Genomic DNA, 11,648 nt, shown 5'->3' with positions numbered 1-11,648 from the left:
AATCCTCCTGCTAATACTAAACTCACCACTTTTCTTAAGATGAAATACGTAATGATTCACGAGAGTAAAATAAAGAGAGAGGAGAAATGTAAACCTAATTCATATTTACGCCGTAAGGCATTTCCATTTGAAATGAACTCTTCTCTGAGCTTCAATGTCATTATTATAGACCATCAGATTAAGTGTTAGATGATTAAAATGTTGCCCTCCGTTGATCTCATAACTGACTCCTCCTTACCCTACTCCTTACCCTCCGTTGATCTCATAACGAACTCCTTACTCTTCGTTGATCTCTTAACTGACTCCTTTTCAGTTGCGTCCTAACTACCCTCACTTCATTATTATTGCTCATTCTCCCCCTTCATTTCTGTGTGTTCGAATCAAATCTAAATTGGTTGCAGTTGTTGCATTATTGCCTTGCACACGCCAATCACATACTCCATCGCTACGGCCCATCACAACGACAACAACATCTCAACTGTGTCAATTTCCGGCCTGGGAGACTCGAACGGCGTCTCAACTGTGTCAATTTCCGGCCTGGGAGACTCGAATGGCATCTCAACTGTGTCAATTTCCGACCTGGGAGACTCTTTAAGTGAGTCAAAGAATGTAAGGTAGAATTTGATTACATCTTTCAGGCCTTGAAAATGAATTTTCAATGTTTGTTACTGCTCGCCAGATTATCAACAGAGATCCAACTCCGACTCTCAGCGCAGAACCACTCTATGAAGATCAGTGTGGTGATTGAACAATGGTTTTTTTCCTGATACACATTGTGCAGATAGACGATGTAAAGCATTCCGCACCAACAAAGCTGGTCCTCTACTTCACTGGGGCCACCAATATACTCTACACTTTTGGTGGTCACGTCGTGACAGTGTACGTTCCCAATCATTTTTTTCTTCGCTTTCATGGGTTTCTACTGAAAATTAAAAGTCTGCCACTTTTAACAGACCTTCAATTTTGGTAATAGGGAAATAATGCATGCCATGTGGAAACCTAAAAAATTTAAGGCAATTTACATGCTGGCAACTTTGTATGTCTTTACTCTAACTCTACCCCCTCTGCAATATCAGTTTACTGGGCTTTCAGAGACACACTGTTGGATCACGCAAATGCCCTTTCCTTGCTTCCCAAGTCAGGCTTTCGCGACCTGGCAGTCATTCTAATGCTCATTCACAAGGTCTGAAACAACAATTTCCATTATAATTTTTTTGTTGTTGCAGTGTCCGAAGCATAAATGAGAGTTTCGAAATTTGAAATGGTTGCAGTTCATTACCTTCGGGTTCACATGCACCCCCTTATACTTTGTGTGGGAAAAGGTTATCAGAATGCACGATACAAAGAGCATTGTGAAGCGTGCACTGGCGAGGCTGCCTGTGGTGATTCCCATATGGTTTCTTGCAATCATTTTCCCCTTCTTCAGGCCTATCAACTCTGCAGGAGGCGCTCTCCTACTCAGCTTTACAGTCTACATTATACCTGCCATGGCTCACATTTTAACTTACAGGACAACTTTGGCCAGAAAGGTACGAATATTTACACATTTTATATACTCAGTAATAATTTCTTTAAAGTGAAACATTTAATGATATCTATATATTGATAATTTATTTTTTTTTATAAGTTTTGAATTTATATATGACCATCTTAGATGTAGTTTGACTCTGGATTTATGTAGTCATGAGAGGGATTCTTTTTTTGCAAACTTATTTTTTTGATTTATCTAGCCTTGAGAGAGCATGGAATCTTTTATATGAACTTATTTTTTGATAAGAAATTTTGAAGAAATGTTAGCAACTTGAGAAATTTTCTTAATTTAATCTTTGTGGGTGCTTGATAAATCCTGATATAAAATAAAATTAGGTTGATTTAAGCAATAATAATAATAATAATTATTATTTTTAAATATTATTTTAATTTTAACTTTAATGTAATTTCATTGATTCAAAATGTTTATATAATATAAGTTTATAATATCTCTTCCATAATATAATTTTGTAACATTGATATAAAATAAAATTAGGTTGATTTAATTAATAATAATAATTATTATTATTATTTTTAAATATTATTTTAATTTTAACTTTAATGTAATTTTATTGATTCAAAATGTTTATATAATATAACATAATTTTGTAACATTTTCTCAGTATTAAATTAGAAAGTGGTTTGCCTTTCAAATTAGAAAAAGACTTTCCATTCAATTAAAATAATTAATATAGAAAGTGGTTTGTCTTCCAAATTAGAAAAAGACTTTCCATTCAATTAAAATAATTAATATATCACTTAAAATCAATCTGAATAATAAAAAATTCAAACATTTTTTTTTTAAATTAGAAAGTGGTTTGCCTTTCAAATTAGAAAAAGACTTTCCATTCAATTAAAATAATTAATATAGAAAGTGGTTTGCCTTCCAAATTAGAAAAATACTTTCCATTCAATTAAAATAATTAATATATCACTTAAAAAATTCAAACATTTTTTTTTTAAATAATTAATTAATATATCACTTAAAAGAGTGGTTTGCCTTCCAAATTAGAAAAAGACTTTCCATTCAATTAAAATAATTAATATAGAAATTGGTTTGTCTTCCAAATTAGAAAAAGACTTTCCATTCAATTAAAATAATTAATATATCACTTAAAATTATTCTGAATAATAAAAAATTCAACCATTTTTTTTAAATAATTAATTAATATATCACTTAAATTAGAAAGTGGTTTGTCTTCCAAATTAGAAAAAGACTTTCCATTCAATTAAAATAATTAATATAGAAAGTGGTTTGCTTTCCAAATTAGAAAAAGACTTTCCATTCAATTAAAATAATTAATATATCAAAGTGGTTTGCCTTCCAAATTAGAAAAAGACTTTCCATTCAATTAAAATAATTAATATATCACCTTTTTTTTTATCAAGTAAGAGTAGGACCTTCTATTAAACTTAGTCAAATATACATAATTTACAAGAAGCCACACCCGCTCTGCGAGAGTTCAATAGTCATCTGGGCAGGCCAAACCAAACCAATCACCCAAAACTAAGAGAACCTAAACCAGAAAACCGGGGAGAACCGCCAAACAAAGCACAAGGAGCCTAGAAAGTCCATAACTCGCCATGGACCCACAAGAGGTCCCACCACAAGTCAAACTGAAAACTGACAAACGGACAAACGGACCCGACGAAAGTTAAAGCAAAATACTCTAAACATTTTTCGGGTCCAACCAAAATGCACAAATAATCGCCACCATTGATCCACTGATTAAGATCCAATGGTCATCATGGATATCGGAAGGACGAGAAACGCATTGGGCTGTTTTCTCTCTCCTAATTCCGTAGCGTGTCGCTCAAAGAGTGGAATCGAAGCCAAACACAAAAAGACCAGAAGCCGTACAGACCCCGCCCGATATACCACTTCTGGTATTGGACCGATTGACTCGCGAAAAAACAAACATGCCCATTCGCCATGTTTTGACCCTTAATTCCTTCCAGTGGGCAATACTTGAGCCAATACCATTCACCTGGATTCTCTGTCAACCACCACCTAAGCCAAATGACGTGGGCTACCCCACCCTGTGGAGCTATCTAAGTCAAACCTTTCATCATTCAATCAAAGGGAATCCGGACCTTTGAAAATAGCCGAACCATGGCGGGTTAGACTGTGTGGAGTCCTCCAACCTCCCGCTGGTCTTCAGGGTTCCTATGATCCAACCTGTTAGTCCATAGTTCCATATCCTGGGTAGTGTGACATAGACAGTCCTCCCGCAATTTACCTGGGGGAAGCGAATCCCAAGCATACCTAGAATCCCTGTCCCTATTTTTGACTCCTTCATTCGCCAAACAATCCACTAACATATTAGCCTTCCTTTTCACATGTGAAAATCTGACAGTTTTAAGGGTTCGCAGGTGAGAATAGAAGTGGTAAAAAGCCTACAAGAGCTTCCAGTGCTTCGACACTTTATCTGGAGAGGTTCCATTGCTAATCCTCTTAGCCACTCTAATAATTAATTCCGAATCTGCTTCAATTATAACATTGTGTGAACTTGAATTCACCAGGATTTCCAAGCATTGTTCTAATGCCATGAGCTCAGCCACGTTGTTTGTGGCCTTCCCCAAGTGGCCATAAAAGATTTTCTGTATTTTTCCCTGATCATCTCTTATGGCACCCCCAAAGCCCGCTAATCCTGGGTTGCCCTTAGCTGCTCCATCAATATTAGCCTTTAAGAAACCAAAAGGAGGAGGCTTCCAGATGGTAGCACACTTGTTTATAAGGCTCACTGCCTTCATTATTCCCAGTGGATTGATAGACTGGAGACCCAAGTGAAGTAAAATTCTCCCTCATGGAGCAGGGTAGGATCTTTAGGAAGGGTCCTCAGCAAGCTTCTTACTGTGTCTTTGAGCTGCCTTAGAATTTTCTCAATTATGTGTTGGGGCCTGTGTGTTTTGTTTTTGAAGATTCGACTGTTGCGTTCTTTCCACACATGCCAGATGACAAAACCTGGAACCAGAATCCAAGCTTTATTAACTATCTCATTCCCTGAGAAGTTCTTCCTCCAGTTCTTTAGAGTGTTGGATATGCTGAGACTATCCCTATTAGTTTGTCTAAAAATAGTAGCCACCTAGTCCCACACCTTTGAAGTGAAAGGATAGAGATTGAGAAGGTGTTCAATCGTCTCCTCATGAGTGCCACAAAGGTAACACCTGGAAGGACCAATGAAGCCTTTCTTGAGGAGATTCTCCCAAGTTAAGATCTTCCTTTGATGCACTAGCCAGATGAATAGCTTTATTTTCATCCAATGTAGACTTTGCCAAAGTTTCATCCAGATCTGATCAGGATTCACAAAGTTAAATCTTGTGACTTCCTGTTTGGCCTCCTTGAGGTTAAAGTTTCCTTCAGAGTTCTTTCCCCATCTTAGTTGATCTATGGAGGAAGAGACAAGAATCCTTCTATGCTCTAGCTCCTGGGTGAGGGCTTCTGCCTTGGTTTTCAACTGGTTTTCATCACTGTATCCTAGATCCTTCCACTCCCTCCATTTTCCATTATTCCTTCCCTGATCCCAGAAGTCTTTTACCAGTACCATACCTTTGCTGTCTGTGTCATTTTTGAGATCTGCAAATTCATCCCTATAAAGGTTGGGTTCATGTTGCCAGTTATCCTCCCAAAATCGAGAAAGATCCCCTGCTCGAATTTCCAAAAAACAATGGTTCTGAACAATTTTTTTATTATCCCAGATAAGGTTCCAAATATGGGAGCTCCTGATTTGCCCTGACATTCTAATGTGATCCTTCTCTTGCCAATGCTTGGCATATTTTTGTTTCCAAATCTTAGCCTAGAGGGCATTTGGTTCCTTAATCCATCTCCACCAAAGCTTGGCTCTCAAGACTCTGCTAAGAGTTTCAGGATCATGAAGCCCCAATCCACCATGGTTCTTGGGCTTGCAAAGCTTGTCCCAGGCTACTAAAGCTCACTTCTTTTTCTCTTCCCCTCTGCCCCACAGAAAGTCCCTTTGTATGCTTCTTATTTGCTGCTTAATACCTTGAGGAGCAAGAAGAGCTGAAAACATAAACATGGGAATGGCCTGCAAGACCGCCTATGTGAGCACAAGGCGTCCTGCCAGGTTTAGTGATCTGCATGTCCATTTTCTGATCTTGTCCTGAAGTTTATTTAAAATCGGTTCCCACACTTTCTTGCTTAGCAGTTTGTCAATAAGAGGAATGCCAAGATATTTAGAAGGTAGTTGTTCTCTTTGAAATCCAAGAATTTTGGTAATATTTTTCTGAATAGCAATATTAGTGTTAAAGAAAAAACTTTAGACTTATTAAGGCTTACCTCAGTGCCTGCTGCCATAGCAAAGTCATTTAATATGTTTTTGATTGCTTTGGCCTCCCTAACTGTAGGTATGCCATGCAACATAGTATCATCTACAAATTGTTGATGAGTGTTTGCCTCTCCATCTGCAGTGAGTTTGATACCCTAAATTCTTCCTTCAACATTTTCCATTTTAATCGCTCTACCTAGCCCTTCCATCATTAGGACGAAGAGGAATGGTGAAAGCGGATCTCCTTGTCTGAGCCCTATGGAGGGACTGAAAGGTCCTTGATGGAGATCCATTAAGCAGTATGGAAAAACTGGTTGTGGTAACTAATGCCATGACCCATCTTATCAAATTCTGATCAAAACCATAGGCTTTCAGAATTTCTCTTATGTAAGTCCAACTCAATTTGTCATAGGCTTTCGCGAGGTCCAAATGAATGATCATGCCAGCTTGTTTGTTGCTTTTGAGAGAGTGTGCCACCTCATGAGCTTGGATGATATTGTTAAGGATTTGTCTTCCCTCCATATAGCCTGTTTGCTCCTCCAATATGAGAGAGGGTAGAAGTGGTTTGAGTCGATTGGCTATTACTTTGGAGATAATTCTATACACCACATTACATAAGGCTATGGGCCGAAAACCATCCCGAGTCATGGCCTTTTCCTGCATTGGAATCAAAGCTATCAAGGATGCATTTAGAGCCTTTAGAACCTTTTTGGATCTTCTTGAGTCTTCCACAACCTCAAGGATGTCATGTTTGACAGTTTCCCAACAGGCCTTGAAGAAGTCTACATTGAATCCATCTGGGCCGGGTGCTTTTCTACTCTGCATTTCCTTAATCACTTCACTGACCTCCTCTTCCGAAACTGGCCTGTTGAGATTGTGGTTGTCCTCTTTGGTAACTAACTAAGGGATATACTGAGTGAAATGGTCAATGAACCTAGATCTATCCTCTGAGGCTCCTTTGTAATGTTGCAGAAGTGCTGAAAAAGGACCGATTCCATATCACTGTGAGAAACAAGCTCAATGCCTTGAGAATCTTTGATCTTTGTGATTCTATTGTGTACCCTATGAGCCATAGTGGTCTTGTGGAAGAATTTTGTGTTTCTTTGTCCCTCTTTAATCAATTGTATTCTTGATTTCTGCCTCCAGAAAATTTCTTCTGGGAAGCATCGATTCTCCCATTATTCTTGCAGAGAGTCAGTTAATTTTTGCCGCTCTTCGATGAAGCCATCTAAGATGTTGATTTGATTGATCTTTTAGAGCTTCAGTTCAATTTCTCTTTTGACTTTGAAGATATCTCCAAATTCATTTTTGTTTCAAGCTTTAAGATGGGATTTGATATGTTTAAGTTTCTTCTGGAGCATGTATGTTTTTGAGCCCTGAATATTCAACTCCTCTCTCCACCATTTCTGAACATTATTAGTGAAATTAGGATATGAGAGCCAAGCATTTTCAAACCTGAAAGGTCTATTTCTCAGAGTGCCCATAAAGGTGGCTTCCAGCTGTACAGGCTAATGATCTGATCCTCGAAAGGGCAGAATGAAGGTCCTGAGAGAAAGAGGTCCTCTGGAATCATGAACCTATCAAGTTTGGAAGCAACTTGATGGACCCCTCCCCTTTTGTTGTTCCAAGTGAAGGTTCCATTAACTGTTTCCGTGTCCACCAACCTCATGTTCATAATGAATTTTTGGAAGGCCATGTAGTCTCTGCCTCGCTGTCTAGTGCCTCCTTTTTTTTCCGAAAGAGACCTTATCATATTGAAATCTCCTGCAACGATCCAGGGCAAAATGGGGTGTCTTGCTCTTAGTTCCTCCAAGGAAGTGAGAAGCTTGAGCTTGTCTACTTGCTTTTGAGGTCCATAAACATTTGTAATCATGTATATCTCCTTGTCCCCTACAGGTTGGCATATCAAGGAGAGATAGTTCCTAGATGCTTCAACATTCAGAATTCCCAATTTTTGCGGGTCCCACAAAGTGAGAATCCCCCTCACCGAGTGATTTTCCTTAACTTATAAATACTCATATTTAATAACCAATTATTATGAATATCTCTTATCTTTTCCATCGAACATTTTGTCTCCTGAATAAAAACCATGTCTGGTTTTTCCTCTTCCATTTTGTTACTAAGATTTCTTTGTTTCCTCCTATTTCCTATTCCTCTAATATTCCAAGTTGTGAACTTCATTAAGAAAGGTCAGTGAAGGAATAACTGGTAAGATCTTTCATCTTACCTCAGTTTATCAACAGTTTACCCCATTCATTCAGTAGTTCATTCTGCCTCTTTCTTCCTCTTTTCCTACTTGAGTTCTTTGGAGAATGTGCCTGAGTATTCTCCATCATCTTAACCCCACTTGGCTCCTGGCTGTCATGATTTCTTTTGACTCCAGCTCCCTTCAGTTGTGACCTCCAGATAAATAGATGTTGTACTCTATCATAGTCCTCTTTTGGCAGGGGGAGGCCACCCCTACTTCTTTTCCTTGTTCCAGAAATTTCTCTAGATCTAGATTTTCCTTATCCAAAATCTCTTGTAACTCATGGTCCTCTGTTCCTGCTTCACTTGGAGTCATCTCATGGTCCCTACTGATCTCCATTAGGTTTAGTAGAGCATCCTTTTGCTAGTTGTCTACTGTGATATCCTCCATGTCAGCTACCTTATCCTATTCCTTTGTTATATTCTCCATGTCCTGGACTGTCTCCTTGTTCCCCTCTTCTTCCTCTAGGATCCTGAAGTTGTTTTGTCGTGTGTGTCTGTCCTCATTTGCCTTCTTGTGTGGACACTTTCCCCCTTTTCCTTTGCTCCCAACTTTGGTGAAACCCTCGTGATCTCTCTCCACAGTGGTTTTTTGGTTATCTTCCCTATTGATTGTGGGGCAGTCCCGATATAGATGCCCATGTTCATGGAATTTGCGGCATCTAAATGGTATGTGCTCATAGTCCACTATCTGCACCCATTCTTCATCATATACTTCTAAAATGATCGCTTTTGGCAGGGCTCCAGATAGATCCATTTCCACACATATTCGGGCAAAGGAGGTATATCTTCCTTTCAGAGTTGCCTCTGATATCTTTAGAAAATGTCCTAGCTTGTTGCATATGGTTTTCAAAGATTCCGGCAACCAATAATCCAGAGGAAGGGAACATAGTCTGATCCAAACCAGTACTGATGTGAATGTTTCACGTTCCGGGACAAAGTTCATCATCCATGGCTACATGTAGAGTCTTGCCGCAACTTAGAAATAGGGCCCCCCTTTAAACACTATGTCTTTGTCTTCTAGGCTTGTGAACACTACTGTGAAAAAGCCCTTAGAACCCAAATGTAAATGTATTTCTCCCTTTGGTTTCCAATGGCTCCTTATCTAGACATGTAACACCCTCTCCGTCAGCCATAACCCCATGAACTTACATATGATTGCATGCTCCGTCATATGCTCTCTATGAGCTTGTATCACTGGGTCGCTAAATACGACCCTAGGAATAATGCCTGACTTGGGTTTGCAGACTCCAGTAGTCTTTCTGGAAGCCAGTTTTTCACTACTGCCTCCATTCTCCTTTTCTTTTCTCGTTTCCTGTTGATTCCCTTCCTGATCCTGATCTCCACTTCTTCCAGATGTCCCCTGACTTCTGGGTTCTGAGATCTTGTCCAGTGGTTTTTTGAAATGATTCTTTCTCGCGTCCTGACTTCCTCCTATGACTGCTTGGCTGTAGGAGGGAGTAGCACTCCCCCCTGCACTCCTCGCCATGGTACCCTAAATCCAAAACCCTGTCTTCAACTCCAACCCTAGCTCACCAAGCGAATCGACAGGTCCCGGGATCGAATCCGCCCAATTGAGAGGACATGCCATTAATATATCACTTAAAATCAATCTGAATAATAAAAAATTCAAACACTTTTTTTTTTAATTAATTAATATATCACTTAAATTAGAAAGTGGTTTTCCTTCCAAATTAGAAAAAAACTTTCCATTCAATTAAAATAATTAATATATCACTTAAAATCAATCTGAATAATAAAAATTTCAAACATTTTTTTAAAATAATTAATATATCACTTAAAATCAATCTGAATAATAAAAAATTCAAACATTATTTTTATTTAAATAACATATTTGGAATTTAGAATCAACTTGCATTTATACTAATTTAAGTGTTATATCCTACCAATCAGAAATTTAAGATTAACATGGATTTATAATAGTGTTTATATAAAATCTCACCCATCCTAAATTGGAGGTGAATATAAAATTTCACTCATCATAAAATTGGATTGTAAATTAGGTATTTTTATTTAAATAACAAATTTGGAATTTAGAATCAACTTGCATTTATACTAATTTAAGTGTTATATCCTTTTTTATTTAGCCTAGCTGTACAACTTAATAAATCTGAAATTTAAGAGTAACCAATAGGAAATTTAAGATTAACATGGATTTATAATAGTGTTTATATAAAATCTCACCCATCCTAAATTAATGAACCACACTTGACCACACTTTTTGGCACTTGACCACACTTGTTGTTCAATCTAAAATAAATATGAAATTTAAGATTAACCAATCGGAAAATTAAGATTAACATGGATTTATAATAGTGTTTATATAAAATCTCACCCATCCTAAATTGATGAACCACACTTACCACACTTGTCGGCACTTGACCACACTTGTTGGTTCAATCTGAAATTTAAGATTAACCAATAGGAAATTTAAGATTAACATGGATTTATAATATTGTTTATATAAAATCTCACCGATCCTAAATTGATAAACCACACTTGACCACACTTGTCGGCATTGACCACACTTGTTGGTTCAAGATTAACTAATCGAAAATTTAAGATTAACATGGATTTATAATAGTGTTTATATAAAATCTCACACTTGTTGGTTCAATTTGAAATCAATCGAAAATTTAAGATTAACATGGATTTATAATAGTGTTTATATAAAATCTCACACTTGTTGGTTCAATTTGAAATAAATCTGAAATTTAAGATTAACCAATCTGAAATTTAAGATTAATGTGGATTTAGAATAGTGTTTATATAAAATCTCACCCATCCTAAATTGATGAACCACACTTGAACACACTTGTTGGCATTGACCACACTTGTGAAATAAATCTGAAATTTAATATTAACGTGGATTTAGAATAGTGTTTATATAAAATCTCACTCATCCTAAATTGATGAACCACACTTGACCACAATTGTCAGCACTTGACCACACTTGTGAAATAAATCTAAAATTTAAGATTAACCAATCTGAAATTTAAGATTAATGTGGATTTAGAATAGTGTTTATATAAAATCTCACTCATCCTAAATTGATGAACCACACTTGACCACAATTGTCAGCACTTGACCACACTTGTTGGCACTTGACCACACTTGTTGGTTCAAAACGCGTCATTCCTTATGTGATTTCGACTTTGCTTAATTAGATCAATTATCTATCAAATTTTAGAATATTCTCAAAATCTATAATAAAAATGTTTTAAAGTAGACATCTTACTCACTCACTATCCTTCCTTTATTTTCACATTAACATAACTCAATAAATTATTGATTGTACCTTGAGAAGGTTTTATACTAATAATTTTTTTTGGATCTTGATGGTTGATTTTCAGAATGTTGTGGAAAAACCACCCTAACCACCTTTCTGGACAACGGTTTATCTAGTGAACATATTTGTGGTGATTTGGGTGTTGATAGTAGGGTAGCGTGACGAATTTCGTGCGTCGGGTTGACTCATTCGGTCTCTTTGCAAAGTGTTATCAATGTCCTCCCCATGCACCATCTGCTCCAAAATCACATCTTCCTCCTCCTCACAAAACCTGA

At 37.2% G+C, this 11,648-nt stretch overlaps 1 pseudogene; it reads left to right on the top strand.

The window, feature by feature from the left end:
• The first annotated feature begins 751 nt into the window (after positions 1–751).
• LOC149209573 (auxin transporter-like protein 4) lies at positions 752–11,648 on the top strand (annotated as a pseudogene).

Source organism: Pinus tabuliformis, chromosome 1_2 (genome assembly GCF_031772625.1).
Source record: "Pinus tabuliformis cultivar Carrire ecotype Pingquan chromosome 1_2, CPIR1, whole genome shotgun sequence".
NCBI lineage: Eukaryota > Viridiplantae > Streptophyta > Pinopsida > Pinales > Pinaceae > Pinus > Pinus tabuliformis.
Note: the sequence above shows the minus strand (reverse complement) of the source record. Positions and strands in the feature narration are given on the sequence as shown.